The sequence below is a fragment of the Bos indicus genome, chromosome 13 (assembly GCF_029378745.1).
Source record: "Bos indicus isolate NIAB-ARS_2022 breed Sahiwal x Tharparkar chromosome 13, NIAB-ARS_B.indTharparkar_mat_pri_1.0, whole genome shotgun sequence".
NCBI lineage: Eukaryota > Metazoa > Chordata > Mammalia > Artiodactyla > Bovidae > Bos > Bos indicus.
The window spans coordinates 71,010,151-71,028,994 of record NC_091772.1 but is presented as its reverse complement, the minus strand read 5'-3'; the positions used below and the strand labels follow the sequence as shown (position 1 = coordinate 71,028,994).

The 18,844-nt window shown below is 42.9% G+C and overlaps 1 protein-coding gene and 1 non-coding gene across 13 annotated transcripts in view; one reads left to right on the top strand and one right to left on the bottom strand.

Annotated features, from left to right (window-relative positions):
- PTPRT (protein tyrosine phosphatase receptor type T) overlaps positions 1-18,844 on the top strand; it is a 1,149,770-nt gene that overhangs the window by 811,622 nt on the left and 319,304 nt on the right. The gene's annotated exons all lie outside the window — the stretch shown is intronic.
- TRNAE-CUC (transfer RNA glutamic acid (anticodon CUC)) lies at positions 16,519-16,592 on the bottom strand. Its single transcript has one exon. It is a non-coding gene; the product is annotated as a tRNA-Glu (tRNA).

Below are 18,844 nucleotides of genomic sequence, written 5' to 3'. Positions count from 1 at the left end.
TACTTCTGCAAGATGAGTCAGTAAAAACATTCCATGTCTCCCAGGCAGGTCACAGGAGCAGTCTTATCTGGCTGCATATCCAAGACATGGGAAAAAGAAACCCCTCTCAGTGTTCCCCACCTAGCCTGAGCCCTCAGGACATCCATGTTTAGTCCAGACATTCTAAAACCTGGTTCAACATCTGGATTGCCTGGAAAGAATTTCATTAAAAGAGGCATTGGTTCCACTTCAGACCCATCCCATTAAAATAAAATTCCACAGTGGGCTCCAGGAATATATATGTATATATGTATTCCCCTGCCCTACCCCATATTATTCTGACGCTATGCGTGAACTGCTAATCAGATTTCTTGGAGAGCACTTCAGTTTTTCTCCTCTGATTTGGCACTGGGAGTAACATCTCATATCACAGCCCGAGGTCAGAGCTGTAGTTGTGTGGGTGACAACCTCTACGGGAACCATAGTTCCTCTTGCCAAAGGATGATATTGGGTATTTTTGGAAGGCGTTGACACTGAACTAATCATGATGTCTGGATCAGTACTGCTCTCACAAGGGCAGGCTCTTCCATCCCTGCTAACGAAGGATGACTGATCACCTGAACACCGAGCCCAGCGATGCTACAAGTACCCATAGTGTTATCAAGATCCTGAGAATCCACTTTTAAAATGATTAAAACAGCTCTTTTGCTCCCCTGCCCCTTATATCCTAGGAATTAGGCTGGAGTCTCTGGGGCAGCCTGAATATAAAGCACCGTATCATACTCACAATAACTCCTCCCCAGACACTAAGCCATGATCATTGGGTATTACATCATTTCTGTAACTATCTTTGCTCTTGTAATAAGCTACAGTGATGAGCCCACTGTGCCTTTTGTGCATAACAAAGTCCTGGGGGACCCACCTTACCATTTCCTAGAAAATCCCAGACAACTAAATAAAAAAATGAACCTAAATTGGGTTTAAGAGAGGCTTCTGAAGACACCTATTAATTTTGGGGAAAATTAAATCATTTGTTATAGCTAATCTGTTAGATTTCTTAAGAGTGCTATAAGAATGGTTTTCAGTGAATCATAGCTCCCTGTGCCCATGCCCCCTTTTAATTTAATTTTTTTTTCTGGGCCACACCACGTGGCATGTGGGATATATTCGATCCCCAGCTAGGGATCGAACCCGGCCCCCTGCAGTGGAAACATGGAGTCTTAACTACTGGACTACCAGGGAAGTCCCTCCCATGCCATTTTCTAACATGATGTTGCCAATCTTCCCAGCAAGAGGCAGGATCTAGTTTCTCCACCCCCTTAAACTGGTGGATTGCTTTGACTGATAGAAGGTGGGAGAAGTAATTACGTGCCAGTTTGGAATCTGGATCTTCAAAGGTCTTGACGTGAAATGTTCATTCTCGCCTCCTTGGGCCCTGAGGCCACCATTCTGTGAAGGAGCCCAGACTAGTCTTCTGGAGAGTGAGAAATCAAATGAGGAAAACCAGGATGTCCTCACCGATAGTCAACACTAACTGCCAGACATGTGGGTGAGGCTGTTTTGGAAGCTCCAGCCCAGACAAGCCTTCAGAGGACTAACAGCGGCCACCTGAGTGATCCTGAGCAAATCCAGCATGACAAATCTAGATTGCTAACTCAGAGAATTATGGCAAATAATAAATTTGCCATAATTAAGCCACCTATATGTTAGGGTACCAATAGAGATCTGATTTGGTACCATGTTTTCATGTAAAAAATACATAAATGTTGACTTGAACATTGTCACACATAATCTCTCTGTCCAGAGGTAATTTTTAAAACTTACATCATTCCAGAAGTCTAATATTCAAATGGAGACATATACAAAGTGTTTTTGTTCTTGTTGATGCACAATTGGAATTCCACTGTACATCCTGTTTTGTAACCTGCATTTTCTGTGTAATAATACACTCATCATTTTCATATCTCATAAATACTCTTTTATATCATTTTAATGACTTCATAATACTCCATCATTAAGATGTACATAATTTATGTAACCAGCTTCTGTTACTGGATATTTTTTCACTGTTATAATCAATGTTGTTATGAAAACCCTTGCACACAAATCTTTCTACACATAAATGATCAGTCTTTTAACATATTATGGGCGTTATTGCTTAATTCTTTTTGCCAGTATAATATGAAAGGAAGAATTTCTCAGTGTTTTAATACTTTCATTTTGCTAACAAGAAGTTAATTAGGTTTATGCATGTCTGATGGCTATTTCTATTTACCTGTTGTTAAGGAATGGTGCTTTCATTTATGCAAAAAGATTTTTTTTTTTACAATTTGTAGTAGGACATGGAACGCACACACATATATTCAGCTTGAAGCAGTGAACCACAGAACATGGAACCTTCAAACCAGATAAAACTGCATCACTTCCTGTTGTTAATACTTTGCCATTTTCTAGCTATTTAACCCAGAGTAAATTAATTACATTTTCCAAGCCTCAATTTCCTTATATATAAAATGGAGATAATAGTATCTATTTTCTAGTAGTGTTGTAATATTGATGAGGGATAAAAATGCTCAACAAAGTAACTGGTAGACAGTGTTCAATAAATATCACCTTTTAATATACACTGTTTTACAAAATCAGGGCCATCCATATTTAATTTTTATTTTTTGTGTTTAAATGAATAATTATTTTCATTCCATTCAATAAATACTTAAATACACATTGTGGGTCCAGGATTGTCCGAGGCACAACAATAGCAGCTGAAAAATAGACAGAATTTTGATTCTGATGGAGCTTACATCCTAGGGGAGAGAGACACATAATCAATAAGCAATTAAGTGTATAGCATGCTGAATGGTGATAAAACTATGGAAAAAATAAAGTAGGTAAAGAGAATATGGCATACCGGGTGTCTGTGTGGGAAGAACTTATGTTAAGTGTGATGGTGAGGGAGGTTCTGGCTTCAGTGGTGGCATCTGAGCAGAGATGTGATAGAAGAGAAATGTCTCTCTGGAGGATAGACTGTTCCAGCAAAGGGTCTTATGAGGGAACGTGGCTGCTGCATTCTAGGAATTATAAGATCTATGGTTGGAATAAGTGATTGAGGAAAAGAATGGAAGACAAGATTTGACTTTTGTTTTAAAAGGACCACTTTGCTTTGCTGAGAATAGCGTGAAGGAGAGTTAAAGTACAAATACTGATTGGGAGGCAATTGCAATATTACAAGTAGAAGATGATGTCTTAGACAAAGGTAGAATGGAGTGATGAGAACTGGCAGAATTCCAGATTTATTTTGAAGGTAAAGTCAGTCAAATTTGGAAACAGATTTAGGATGTGAGACATTTAAAAAAAGGGGGGATCAAAGATGACTCCCAAGTATTTTGGACTGGCTAAAGAGAAGGATGAAGTTGCCGTAAACTGAGATGGGAAAGATAGTAGAAGAAACATTTTTTGGGGAAAAGATTAGGTTTAGATTTTAGGGTATGTGACGTTTCAGAGTAATGTTAGATATTTTGGGCAAGACCTCAGGTAGGCAGTTGGGTATACCAGTCTGGAGTTAGGGAAGAAGTACAGAGTGGAAATGTTAACTGGGATGTCAGTCTATAGATGTAATTCATGCCTCTGAATCAAGAAGAGCTGCAAAATCCAACTCTTCTGAAGCTCAGTCCCAGCAGCTCTCTATTCAGTCTGCTGGAAGTTGGAGGCAGAATAATTAAATGAGACTGAGAAAGATAAGCCAACGACGCAAGAGGTCCAACCGAGGTCAGGGTCCAGGAAGTCAAGTGAGAAAAGTAATTCAAGGAGAGATTGATGCTCTGGATGAAAAGCTGTTTATAGTTCATGTAAGAGAAGGACTGAGAATTAACCATTGGATTCAGTCATGTAGAGATCACTGGCGACTTAACAGGAGCAGTTTCTGTAGAAGGGAGGGTAATGAAACCTTATTGCGAAGGGTTTTTGGCTGAACAGGAGAGGAATGGGATGAAATGAGTAAAGAGGGGGACAGAGACTTGAGCCAGTAGCCAGAGGCAACCTTCAAAAGGGGAGAGTCCTGTATATTTTTAAAAACAAGAGCAATACTAGAGCTGATGAAAATGATCCAGTGAAAATGGAAAAGTCAATCCTTAGAGTGAACTTTACTGTTGAAATATCTTCTGGCAAGTGAGAGGAGTCTCACGCACCTGTGGTGCTGGCCTTAGATAGGGGCGAGGCCATTCTTCCAAATGGGAGGGGAGGCAGAGTATGGGCTGGTAAGTTGACCTATGCCATGGTTAGAGCGGTGGCACTTCCATTTTCTCAGTGAAGTAGGGAGCAGGATTATTAGCTAAGAGGGAGGAGAGAGCAGAGGTGTTGGAAGTTTGATGAGACTCTGTAAAGCAAAAAATGGTTTGAGAATCTAGGAAAGTGACTGGAATAGGAAATATCAAAGGATCTCCAGGAAATACCAAGCGATCACTTGAAGTTAGTGGACAGGGGTTATAATAAGACTAGTTAGCACAATTCAGTGTTTTTCTCATTTCTGTTCAGCAGACTCAGAGTAGATGAGTAAAATGGAGGAAGAAAGGACAAGAACGTTTTTAACATTTCTGCTGTCACTATTTATATCATCCTAACTAATGATTTTAGAGGATTTTGTAAAATGAACTCAACCTAATTTAGCCAATCTCTGCAACTTGGACATTGAGTTTCTCTGTTGCTCATTACCACAAGTAATGGTTCAGTGAATTCCCTTTTATATCAACTTTTGCTTGTATTTTCCATTCTTTCTCTGGAAAATGGTGTTGCTAAACAAACAGGATAATAAGCGGGATACTGTCAGTGGCAAGTAACAGAAATGGAAACAGTTTCTGTTAAGTCACTTAAACAGTATGCAAATGTGTCACATCCTATACAAGGCATCCTGTGATAACTTAAGCTTCGGACTTGCCTTATTCATCATTTTAAAGCCATCACCACAGACTCAGAGTTTTCTGCTCTGTCAACTCCAGTGTGCCAGCTTTGTCCCCAAGGTAGACCATCCTCACGGTCAGAAAATAGCCACCATGATCTCACACATCACATGTGGATATGACAATATCTGTGAGCAAATGTTCCCAGAGGCTCACAGGAAACCTCTTCTCACATCTCATTGGACAGAACTTGGTCCCATGCCCATCCATAAGCTAGCCACTAGTGAAGGAAACAGTTTTCAAGATTAACAGATTATTCAGTATTTATCCCTGAAATGGGCATAGGGTCCCCTTTGCTGAGTTCATGGCCTTACAGAGAAGGGCAGATACCCAGCCAGGCAGTGTTTGCCGGAATGGAAGAGAAGGTAGAGAGGAAAAATAACACCTCATAGGTAAATGTGTTGTCTGTCTAGAAAATATGTATCTTTATGGTTTTTGAAGGCATATTGTCAAATCTTGTATCGGTCTTGTACTCATTTTTTGTACTCATTTCAACTTTGAGTAGTTTAATTTTTTTTTTTAATGACTTGTAATGTCTTCACAGACTTGGTACATTTTTACCCTCCATCATTTGACAGCAGGCCTGTCCTGCTGGGCACTCTGCAGTTTGCAGGAGTCTTCCCTGACTCTTCCAGTGGGATTCTGTTTATCTTCCCACCTTTACTTACCTGGCACTTGGGAATGCAGTCGGTACTGGTGTAATGTGACTTACGTATTCCTAATTATCACTGTGCTATGCCAAGTTGCCCAGTGAAAACCACGTGGATTAATGGAAAATTGGGATGAGGGATATAACACTCAAAAACTTTTATCAATCACAAAAAAGAAACAAAAAACAAAGGAACCTAGTAAAAGTAGGAGCATAGTTTTACACGTGTGAAATGGTTATGAAATACACAACTGCTGCTATATATGTGATGCTTTACCTTGAAAAAGCTGCAGCTTTTGAGTCAGTGGCAAGGTAGGGGAAGAGAAATTCATCTGAAATGGGAAGGAAAGCTGGAACAGCAAATGTGGCTGATAGCCTGTTGTGAACTAAGGACACAAGCTGGTATTTGAGGTGTGTGCATTTTGTGTATTCCTACCTGATTGGGTTCATTCAGATGCAGTTTTCTGCATCTCCTAGTGTTTTCTTATGCGTAATGACACATAATCAAACACTCATGTGATGTTCAAATTTCCCCCTAATACACAAGTCTGTACTTTTTATTATAAGTGTGATAGCAGAGCTGACTATACTGAGTTTTCCACCTGTGTCCCTTTTGATCCAGTTCCATCTACATCCCACCTCGTGAAAGTTCATCAGAGTTCTTCCTTACATGCGGATGGTGCCTTCTCCAAGTTTCCAGGCCCTGTCCAGGCTTTTTGCTGTCCTTCTGCTGTGGAGCCCTGACTCTCTGGGGATATGAGGAGAGCTAAGCAACTGTGATTATGTTGCTGTTTTGCTAGAAACCAAACCTACTTCTGACTCTGTAGCATCTCTCTCCTTCCTATGCCAAGCCAAGTGACTGTAGGTCACCACAAAGTGACAGTTAATTTTTTTCAGGTAAATATGTGGGCTAAGATTATTTTTAACCAAGGGGAGTTTTTTTAAAAAGCTTCCAAAGAAAACGTCGACCCCTATTTTCTTATAAAAACATTATTTCATTTCCCCCCTTTTTCTGATATATGCTAACAGCCCTCTTAGCTTTTAGGTCTTCAGTGGACTCACAGCTAGAATAGAGGGAGGGAACTGAGGCATTTCATGCAAGGGCTGAGAAGAGGTAGGGGAAGAAACGTTTACATTAGAACCAAGTGAGTGTAAGGTAGGTTGTTGCAGTCAGAATTAGCTGAAAGGGAAGCCAGATAGGAGAAAAACCATAAAGCCTGTTGGGATAAATGAGCTACAAGGGTAGAGAGGTGGCATCAGGTGTGAAGAGTGGGATAGAGCCAGTGGGATGCAAGAGGGGATGGGCAGGTGGAGGGGGACAGGGCAGAATGTGGTGACAAGGGCAGGGTGTCCACTCTGCCATCCCCCGTTAGGACAGGAAGAGCATAGCCCATGGAGCTCTGGGCAATTTGTCGTTGACACATGTAGGACATCAGACCATTAGAAGCTCTTCTACTGAGGAGCATCTAGACTGTAGCATCAGTGATTAAGATGCTTATGCTCAGCATCTAGAAGAAATCCAATGGCATTTCATTAAGTGACAGAGTGTTTCAGTTGGTTTTCTACATGTATGACTTGCTCAGTGATACCCAGAGGCAAGGCATATCAGGTTTATTATACTTTAGTGAAATCAAATGAAACATCTCAACTTCCACCAGTGTGGCCGGCAGCTCATCCACATCCATTTATTGTTTCTTTTCCCTCCTCCCATCCTGTAGGATTGTAAAAGAACCTTAGGGTGACCAGCTGGCTACAAGAAGATCCAAGAAGGGGTCTGGTCCCTCTGGGTTGTCTCTGAGATCTGAGTCCTCAGATCTGGGTGGGTCCTCAGTGCCCTGGAACTGTTACTGACAACATCCTTCCAGCTCACCATGCTCAGTGACCAGGATACTGACCAGGGCTGAGGACAATGAAGCCACAGAGCTCAGCGCTCACCCACTCGCCACCTTAACATTAGGGGAGCATGTCTGTGTCTGGGCAGCTCAGATAGTCCTGCTCCAGCCTTCCAGGCTTCTGCACTTGTGTTCAGGCTCAAACCACACCCGTCTCCACTTCCTGCAACAGCACAGAAGTATCCTCTTCCCTCTCTGTGAAGTGTAATCGAGGGGTATTAAATAGAAACTTTTCATTCCTCCCTGGTTGAGGGAGCTCTGAACTCAATCAAAAGGACAATTTTTCTTTTAAAGAGTTCGTAGTAACCGTCTTCTCTTTCCTTTGTCCAAAACCCAAATACCTCTTCATTTATACATAAGATACCCCACTATATATTTTTCCATTTATTTATAATTGTGATCCTTAAAAGTGATATTATTCTTACTTTAAATGTAATAGAGCTCAGTAGTTTACTGAGGGTCAATTACAATGCAAGAGTAATTTTAAATTAAAAAAAGTTTTCATACTCAAGGATGACTTTTCTTACCCCTACATGGCAACTTCCTGGTCAGCCCTTGAGGTAATCCCTTTGGTTAACTTTTTCCCATGTTAAGCAACAAATATCTATTATCGGACACAGTTGATGAAGGCTAGAAATTTGAGAGTCCCTGGGCTGAGTGGTTCAGACTCAGGGGTCATGCTGTTGCAATCTAGGTGTCAGAGGGGCTGGATCATCTGAAGATTTTGCTGGGGCTTGGAGGATGTGTTTTCAAGATGATGCCTCACATGGGTTTAAGAAAGAGACCTCAGTTAAGGTCATCACATGGACCTCTTCTCACCACATGGCAGGTAGATTCCACCAGAGCAAATGATACAAGAAAGAGCGAAATCACAGTATATTTTATGACCTAGCCTTGGAGGTGGGAGGGGACTACAAATGGGTGTGATTACCTGCAGGCAGAGTCCACTGGGGCGACTTACAAGCTGACTATCTCAAGGTGTTTATTTTGGTTCATTTTAGTACCATATGTATCTGCAGCACCAGAGTGAAAAATGATTCCTGGTTTATATTTTTAATTAATGTATCAATCAATTTATACTTTCCATTAATTTTTCCAACTGAAGTGGTAGAGATGTGGATAATTTCAGAGGCACAACCCACTGATTAATTTCATTCTGTCTTTCATTATGCACTGGCTCATTCATCAACCCTTTATTGATCCCCTACTATGTGCCACCGTAGGAGCTGCCTGGATACAATGAGTAGGTAAACAAATGCTCTCCCAGCTCCCTTAGAGCTGTCAGTCAAGCAGGGGAGAATGCCATTAGACACATAATCACACAGATGAATAGACCACTGCAAAATGGGATGAGCGCTGTGAAACAAGGGTATAAGTTGCTATACCTGTCATGGGGATCTGATTTAATTTGAAAGTCATGAAAGGGCCTACAGAGGGTTTTTTGACCTCAGAACAATTGACGCGTTGGACTGGGTAATTCTTTGTTATGGGGATTATCCTGTGCCTTGTAGGATGTTAGCAGCACATCTGCTACATGCCCTCCACTGCTCCCCAAGTTGTGATAACCAAAGATGGCTCCAGACATTTCCAAATGGGGCTTCCCAGGTGGCTCAATGGTAACGAATCCTCCTGCCAATGCAGAAAATGTGGATTCTATCCCTGGGTTGGGAAGATCCCCTGGAGAAGGAAATGGCAACCCACTCCAGTATTCTTGCCTGGAAAACCCAATGAACAGAGTAGCCTGGCAGGCTGTAGTCAGTGGGGTCACAAAGAGTCAGACATGACTTAGTGACTAAACAATAGCAAAAACAATTTCCAAATGTTCCCTAGGGACAAAATTTTCTTCAGTTAAGAACCACTGGTTTATAGGAAGTTTCCAGATGAAAGATCTGGAGAGAAGGGGGCATTTCAGGAGGAAGAATGAAGATGTTGGTGAGATTTTATTTTTTATGTTAACAGATTTTTCCAAATAATAAAACAAAAGCAAAACACTCTATTTTCTTAATTTTAATTTTCAAGTTTAAATTTTGATCAGACTCCTGTATGATTTGCTGGTGCCCCTTTAATCAGAAATTCACACTCTGTAGCCAGCCTGCTTGTGCTGAATCAGGTATCCCCATATAATTACCCAGGAAAAAAACAGGTCTGGCCTGGAGCTCTCTTCCAAAATGTATTTTAACTTATTGAATCTCTGGGCTAGCTAAAGTTGTTTGGCCTTCAGCCTGCTGGTTTATATCACTGCCCGGAGCAGAGGATTATCACTCAGAAATACATGGCCTCACTTTTATTGGAAAGATATTTATAGGTACTGCTTACACTCTATATGAATATGTTTAATGTGGAAAGAGTATATAACCAGGCCAGGTATAAAGTCAGATTATTTTCACCAAGACTTGGCTTATTTCAATTTTGAACAGATAAGAATTAGCTTTGTGCTTAGAATCCTGAAATCTTGAGTGAAAAAGGAACTTAGGGGACTCTTATGAGAAAAGTGTGATGTGTGAGACACAGACACTTCTGGGCCCGATTCGGCTTCACCTTTATGATCCTGAACAAAATAACGTAGCTTCAATTTTCTCATGCGTAATGAAGATAATAACTCTTACCTTGCAGGTCTGTTATGAAGGTATAGAAGCTCATAGCAATGTCTGGCATCCAACGATGTTCAATAAATGAAATGTCCCTTGTTTCCTTTAGATTATCCAGAAGACAGATAATCCCATTTGATTATGAAAATGCAGCCAGTATCACACACTAACAAAATCTCTTCTTCTTCAAGAATTCTTCCAATTATTCCTGGTGTGACATAATGTCCTCTCAAGAGACATCCCCAAGAGACAGTCCCCCAGAAATCTGGGAACTAGCCTACGCTAAGTTCTTCCCTCACTCTCCAAATCCATAGACTCATATTCCCCCAGTGTTACCTCCATGTTTTAGTTAAGCCCATCATAATTTATTGTTTGGATTCCTGTAGTGATTTTCTAGTTGTACTATAGCCACGGATAAAGTCTAGTCATATCTCCCCTTGATTGCTACCTTTTATTGGTGCCTTAGGCTCCAAAATGGGATTAGTTGAAGCTTCAAAATGGGATTCTGGCTCACCTCTCCAGTCTCATCTCTCTTAGGCCCTACCTTTCATCCTGTTTTCTAACTATGCCAGTCTTCTGGCAGAGCCCTACGTGCTCTTTCATATCCTCATGCCATTTTAGATGTTGTTTCCTTGGGTAGAGATTCACGCCTCTCCCATCCTTGTATACCCCTCAGAGTATTACTGAATCATCATCCAGGACCAGCCCCCTGCCATAGCATCTTCTGACCTCCCGCTGGCTGCCTCCTCTGCTCCATCACCTCTTTGGTTTGACACAACCTTGTGTACATTTCTACTCTGATGTGTGTCATACCTCATTGGTTTAAGCATTTGTTTACGGATCTGTCTTCTTCCCTGGAGCATGAATTACTAAAAAGCAAGACTTGTATCTTATTAACCTTTGTGTTCCCTGCTGTTTCACTGACCCTGTCCGGGTCCATGTTCCATAAGCATGTGATGAATGAATTCACATTTATCCTGGATCCCTACCACGATGGGAACTCACAGCATTTCAAGGCAGCAACCTAATTTTGACCCTGTGGCTTGTGTCAAGCTCAGATGGATACATCCTCCATCTTTATTGCCATATATATCTCTCTACCCGCCTCCACTCATTGGTCTTACTTAGAAAGAAGACAGGTAATCCCATTTGATTATTAAAATGCAGCCAGTATCACACACTAACAAAATTTCTTCTTCTTCAAGAATTCTTCTAATTATTCCTGGTGTGACATAATGTCCACATTCCTCATCTTATCTCCCTGATCTGGATCTCTTGTGATTATTGTGTCTAGAACTAAACTCATAATGCTTGATGGATTCAGACAGCATGGAGAGCTTTTGTCCTAAACAAGATTTTGTGGCAAGCAGAGGATAAAATGAAATATGTTTGCATTTATTCCAATATTTTTCTGTAATAGTTGTAACAGTAGCTAACATTATGGAATTCTTACCACATACCAAACACTGCAGGACCAAAGGTGTAAGATGGGTTAGCTTCTCTTTAGCCCCTGAGCTTGACTATTGAAATATCTTGTCCTCTCAGATACACCAGGAGCTCCCTGGTGAGTCATTGCTTCAAGGTCATCAACCAGGGTGGTGCAAACAAAAAGGTTAGTTTTTGTCTAATAGTTTAGGAACATCCTTCTACCCATCTGGCAAAAATAAACCTGCAAGAGCTCATGGTGTTTACAGTCACTTGAGCCACCAAAGCACCCAGACAGGGCACTCAGGAAACCAGAACGTGTGCAGCCTTGAAAAATCACTGCTGAATGCATCACTCACGGGTCACTCAGGTTGGAGATACCCTGTTCCATTTCTCCACTGGGGCTCCTTTGGTTTCCAGAATACATAGCTCATTTCAGATATCCTGTGCTCCATCCAAATTGCTAGTATTTTAAACCATACAACTTTAATTATACTAATAATCATTCACATGTATTGAGTGTATTTTAGACACTGTGGATTGCATTTCACTCTTCACATGCATGATCTTGCCTAGTCCTCCCAGCTACCTACAGACAGATACATTTTTCCATCAAGGAAACTGAAGTTCAGGGACCTTAATTCACTTGACCCAATACACAGAGTTTATCCTTAGCAGAGAGTTGGGATTTGGACCTGGACATAACTCCAGTCCTCATACTCCTAAACTTCATACACACTTCCTCCTAAGTCAGTTTATTCTCATACTAAAGGGATAGGTGGGGATCCCATGAGCAATATGCAGCTGGAAGCCTCTGCCAAGGAAAAATTTCAAGAATACCTGTAGGTGAGACCATTTACACATGGTGGGTATGAGGACAAGACAACTGGAACAGCAGTTACTTTCCTGTTGGATTTCATCTGGGTGTCGTACCCATACCCTCGGGTTCCTCTTCTACCCACCATGGTATCCCCCTTGTCCCTTCACTCTACCATTGTTTGCTTGATTGCCATTATATGTGACATCATTTATTCCACCTTATCCCCCATTTGCAACTTCTTCCTAAGCTCTAGAAACATCATTTGTTCTCTCACCTTTGCCCCTAGATGTTGTTGTTTGGTCGCTCAGTCATGTCCAACTCTTTGCTACCCCATGGACTGCAGCACACCAGGCTTCCCTGTCCTTCACCATCTCCCAGAGCTTACTCAAACTCATGTCCTTTGAGTCAGTGATACTATCCAACCATCTCATCCTCTGTCATCCGCTTCTTATCCTGGCTTCAATCTTTTCCAGCATCAGGGTCTTTTCCAATGAGTCAGCTCTTTGTATCAGGTGGCCAAAGTATTGGAGCTTCAGTATCAGTCCTTCCAATGAATATTCAGGGTTGATTTCCTTTAGGATTGACTGGTTGGATCTCCTTTCTGTCTGAGGGACTCTCAAGAGTCTTCTGCAACACCACAATTCCAAAGCGTCAATTCTTTGGCGCTCCTGACTCCCTCCTTTTCCTGGAGAGACCTGGCATCCCCCACCCCCATGACTCTCTCCACCTGGACCAGACAATCTGTCCTCCTGAAATCCACTTCTTATATCGCAGTCCCAGGGTTGCTTTACCTTTTCCAAAGGACCGTGAGAAATACTGCGAAGGGTTGTCCCAGGGACCAGAAGTAGCCCCCCAGTGGTGTACTCGTGCAGGAGGCAGTGTGCACCTCTGCAGTGTGGACCTCTGCAGGTGTACTCGTGCAGGAGGCAGTGTGCACCTCTGCAATCTGAAACATTTTGATGCTTTAGAACACGTCAGTCCAAAAAGACAGAAAACCGCTTCTTCTAGTCAGAAAATGTCCCTGAATCCCAGCCCCCAAGCAAAGGCCAACTCAGGCCCAGAGTCCATCAAAACTTCAATTTTATCGAAGTCTCCTCTATAAGATGCCATTTTTATATGCTATTAAAACAGCACAGTGCAGCTCGCCAGTAAAATCATTTGCAATAACAGCCCATTAAAAGCTTTCCTTTAATATGGAACTTTCTAATTAATGTAAATGGGGTGCAAAGCTTGGAAAAGCCAAGTTGATTCTAATGTTCAGGAAGTAGGTAAAACGGGAAAAGGGTCTTATTTTTCATTAGGAGTCTATTAGAGAATCTAATGAAATCTTTATGGCTTGGATGTATTACCAAAAAAGTTCCAATTGCTTTGTTTCCTGCCTCATTTCTCTGCCGCCTTCCTCTATAAATATTGCTATGCTACACATTAGACTTGGGAAAATAGAATTCTGCATGGATTCTGTGTCTGACTCTTCTCAGGTTCTCCGAGTATTGGAGGTGGAAGGGAGCACAATAATGATTAGCTCTAGTCTCCAGATTTCTAAGTTGGAAACTGAAACCCAAAGAGAGGTGAAGACTTCCACAGCTACTGACTTCCTCCTCCCTTCCTCTTTCCCTCCTGCCTTCTCTTCCACCACCTCTCCTTTCCTCTTGCTCTCTGAAGTATTTATTAGTCAGGTTAGGCTGGATTATGCTGTAATAATAAAAAACCCCATAGCTCGAAAGTGCAAACATGTAACATCTTTCAGCCTTACTGTACAGTAGAACATCTGCTCGTCACCTCTCTCCTGCACTGCCTGGCCCATGTGGGTCCGCTGGGCAGCAGAGTTACTCAGAAACCCAAAATGATGGGGCAGAGGCGTTCAGGGACCATCATGTCAGCAGGAGAAGGGAAAGTGGGCTCTGGCTCTTAAAGCCTCTACCTGGATATAACAGGTGACTTCCTCTCACGTTTCATTGCCCAACATCAATTGTAACTTCAAAGGGTTATCCTACAATGAATCTGAAAGCTGCTCCCATGAGCCAGCTCACAGAATAACCTGGGATATCAAAATGAATGAGAAATAGACGAGCTCAGAGTTCAGTGGGAGAACCAGAAAGCAAACACATTCAAGACAGAGCATGGTGAGAGGTGTGGAGCCTGAGGACCAGGTAGGCTCACGCTCTGCTTTGCCAGCCTTCTCATGGGACTAGCTTGTTGAATAACAACCTTCCTTTTTCTTACTGGAGTCCAATATCCTGGAGGAAAAGTCATGCTCAAAGGCTGTTCCCCAGGTACCTGTCCTCAGTTTATGGACCCTCCTCCTTCCTTAGGAGAAGGAGAACCATCTGAGACCAACCAGCCCAGGCAGGCCTGAGACTCAGGGAAGCGAGGAGCCCATGGAGGGAAGGCCCAGGTTCCGAGGTATCACCAGGCTGCCCCCGACATCATCACAGTCTGCTGCTCGGTACCTTGTTGTAGAAGGTGCCTTGTTGCCTCTCAGTGCAGGGAGTCAGTCATCTTAGAGGGCAGAGCTCTGTCACCTGGGGGAGAGGCTGGAGTGATTTAGAGCAGGGGCCTGGAAAGGGTAGGGGTACCTGAGGCAGGAACCCAGCAGAGGGCAACCTTGAAGGTGAAGTCTCTCCCTTAATCAGACTGCAGTAAGCAATTCGACCCCAAACCTTTCTGCTGAAGTTGGACTTAAGTTCTTAGAGGACTGCTGACCACACAGACTGACCCTCCAGGCCTTGGGCAGGATTGGACAGTGGAACTCAGGTGAGCAAGCGATTAAACCTTAGGAAGCAAGGGAGTCCTTGGCTTTGGCAGGTGTCTGGTGGGTTTCATATACTAGATGTCCCTCTGCAACAGGCCTTTTAAGGCCCAGGCAGAATGCTCTGGCTAACTTCATAATCATGTTCCAATCGGCCTTACAGAACTGTGAAATTGATTATCCTGCTGATCTCATACAAGCTTTAGAGCAAGGCGGGGGCAGGGGGCACCTTGATTCTTTGTTGAGTCCATACACTGATTTGAGGAGACTTTAGCTTTTCCACCCATCCCCAAGAGGAAGAGAGTTCAAATTACCTTGAAATTACAATTTAAGACCATCAAGCCTTGGCCAGTTTCATTTTCCCAATCACCCAGCCAGGGCCAGGGCCAAGAAGAGAGATAGCTGGCATATTAACTCCTCTTTAGATACATAAAGAGTTGGTGGGTGAGCATGAGCTCAGGGTGCCCTACTTGGGCTTAGGCAGCTGCAGGAACTGTAGAGTGAGAGGATCTAGGAAGCATGGCTGTGGGCACCCAAATCTGGGTCTGGTGGTACGAGGTCTACCGACAAGATGTGCGATTGGGGTGTCAGAGTCAACTGAATTGAATACAGTTTTTCTTTGTTTTCATCTTCTGTCTAGAAATAGTTGGCATTTATTATATTGCTGCAGGGAAAGGAATAGAACTTGGTAACATGTGTTTTACCAGCCTGGGGGTTCAGGGAAGTCTTCCTGCGACACAGGAGCCTTATGTGGGTCTTGAACAATGACCAGGAATTAGCCAGTTGGAGAAAAGCGGGAAGTCCACTACAGATGGAGGGCCACAATATGCCAAAGCCCAGAGACACTTTACCAGAACAAGAAGAGTGAGGGGAAGAACGGTGGGCATGAGACTAGGGAAGTTTGACAACCTAAAGATCAGAGGCAAAAGCTTTGTAGGTTAAAAATGAAATGTGGGATTCCAAATGGAAAAGTGGAGGTGTGGATGGCCTAGCAGAAGCTCAAAGTGTGGAGTGGCCATCACAGAGGCTTGATATAGCAAGTTGACTTAATATCACATCTGTCAACTCATGTCTGGACTTCACAAGGAATTTCTTTTTGCTCTACATTTCCTACTTAATTATTAAGCAGTGACAGTCCTATTATAATGGTTGGTGGGTAGTGAGTGCTTTTTTACACATCAGGACTAGCCTAAGAGTTTTCCGTGAATTATGTAATCTTTTCACAGTCCTGTGAAGCGAGTATCATTAGTATCCCCATTGTACAGATGATGAAACCAAGTCTCAGTGAGTTAATCAATTTACAGAGGGTCCTAGAGCCAGTAAGTTGTGTGATTGATATTCAAGCCTAAAGCTTGAGCCTATAACTTAATCATTCATTATACTGTGATGCCTCCTGCTATATTTTTTCTTTAATGTTTATTAATTTGGTCGTTCCAGGTCTTAATTGTTGCATGTGGGGTCCAGTTCCCTGACCAGGGATTGAACCTGGGCCTCCTGCATTGAGAGCACAGAGTCTTAGCCACTGGACCATCAAGGGAAGTCCTGCCTCCTGTGGTCTTGAGAAAATAGAACCACCCAATCCTACCTTCATTTAACAGATATCCACTAAGTGATAATATACAACAGGCTCATTGCTAAGTGTTGGGAGGCCAATGTTGAGCAAGATGGCAAGTCGTGTCGTCACATGGAGTGTCAGCCTAGTGGGGAGACAGAAAATCGGTGAATAGTCAATCATCAAGAGAATATCAGATTGCAAAGAAAAAGTAAAATAGGGCATCTGGAGAGAAAATACCAGGGCTGGAAGGAATCTTCAATGCCATGTGAAGGAATGGAAGCCAAGAAGAGTGATCTCAGAGCCACACGGTAAATTGGCAGCAGGGTTGAGAAAAGAATCCCAGACCCCTAAGATATTCACTAGCTACGTTTCTCATTCCCACTCTGTACCTCCTGCTGTTCTAGGTAACAGGCCAGACAGCCACGGCCCCTCCCCTTTGGGTCACTTCTTTCCCCCATGCTCTGCTTACCTGAAACTTTGCAGCACACAGTTTTATTTCATCAGTTGTCAACTCTACTGGAAAATGTCCTCCATTTGATTTCTCCTACACTCAGCTCATGGCAGGAAAATCTGAATAGGGGTATTCCGTTCTTTGTATGGCCCAGATTCCCCTGCCACGAGTAAAGCATTTGGAGAACTAAGTGCCAGGGGCTTATCCCTTCCTGCAGCTTCCCAAAAGGGAGAAATCTTTAATGATTATATACACTTTTTTTTTTTTTTTACCTGCCACACCATTCTTTTGAGGGAATTAACAAATATAGTGTTGATTATCTTTCTTGAATAGGAGAACAAAAAAAAAAAAGGGGGGGGGGTAAGGTGCAGAAGACCAGAAGTATTAGACTTTGGCTAATACTTCAAAACTTTCCCCTCATGTGTATGATGACCTTTCCTTCCCATCTCTTCTGTTCAGACAAGGAACAAGGCACTGAACCCCGGCTGTGGCTATAGCCTCCCGGATTCCCGTATGAGGTTCCCCACCTCTTAAGACTCCATCAGGCAAACTGCCAAGGCCAAGAATAAGAGATTCCTGTAGATCAAATCCTACTGGTGTGGTGCAGCAGGGAAAGCAGACTTCTTTGGCTATGGAATAATTCATGTCCTGTTTCTAAGAGCTTGGTCCCTTTTCCTTCATCTTGACCTCTCCTTTGTATATACAAATTTAAACCCCACAACCACCTTAGAACAAAAAAAACGAGGCACAGAAACATTAAGCAACTTTCCTAAAGTCACATAGCTAATGAGTAGAAGAGTCGCTGTTAATGTTTAAATCCAGGCGGTTTGACTCCAGAGTCTCGATTCATAAGTAAGTGGTGAGATATACCGTATCTGCCACTCCTGTGCTGCCTTCACTTCTGCTGCTGACACTATCCTGCGGGTAGGAGGGCCCCAGTCCTACTTCCGTACTATTAGTAATGATGATGCTAGCTTACTTCTGCGTCTGTACAGGTGCTCCTGTAGGATTTGTGACACTGTCACTGCCGGGCCTGCCAGTATTCTTATTGAAAATAATCGCATTTACTGCTACCAGTTCCTGCTCTTTCTTGCTCCTCCACTTCTCCCCACCTTGCCCCCAAAGCCTCCAGTATTTATTGCCCTGGTTCTAGATCTCCTCCAGGCCTTCCAGAGTCACTGTATACAGATGGGGATCTGTGTCTCGTGTAGTCATAAGGCAGATAAAGTACAGCCCAGGATGTTAGCCTGGGTCATTTATTTCAAATCTGGTGGCCTTTCAAGTGGATACCAAGGACTTGCAGCTGAGACCTGCATTTAGAGAACCTTGCATTTAGAGAACCTGTCTGTGTAGGAACGGCCTGTGGAACACCTGGGAATGTGCTGGAAATGCAGACTCTCAGGCCCCACTCCAGGCCTGCTGGAGCGGAGGCTGGACTGGCTGCTTGTTAAAGCTTATAAAGCACTGCAGATGCCCACAAATCCATGGTGACACTTAATCCTTACAACCCACAGGAAATAGAGCAAGTGGTGCTGTTCACTCTTGGGTTGTGCAAGTAGTTGAGAGCCGTGTGTGTGAACTCAGACACGTGAGTGTGAACAGCAAGCTAGGATGACAACCTCCTTTCTGTGGGGGCCAAAAGAAAGAGGTGAGAGGCAGGGGTCTGCAGGGAGGCACGTGGAGCCGCTGGACAGGTATCAGAGGTGAATCTGAATTTGTGGCCTTTGTACTTGAACTTATGGAAGAATATTTGTTGGTATTTTAGATAAGCTGGTGGAGGTGAT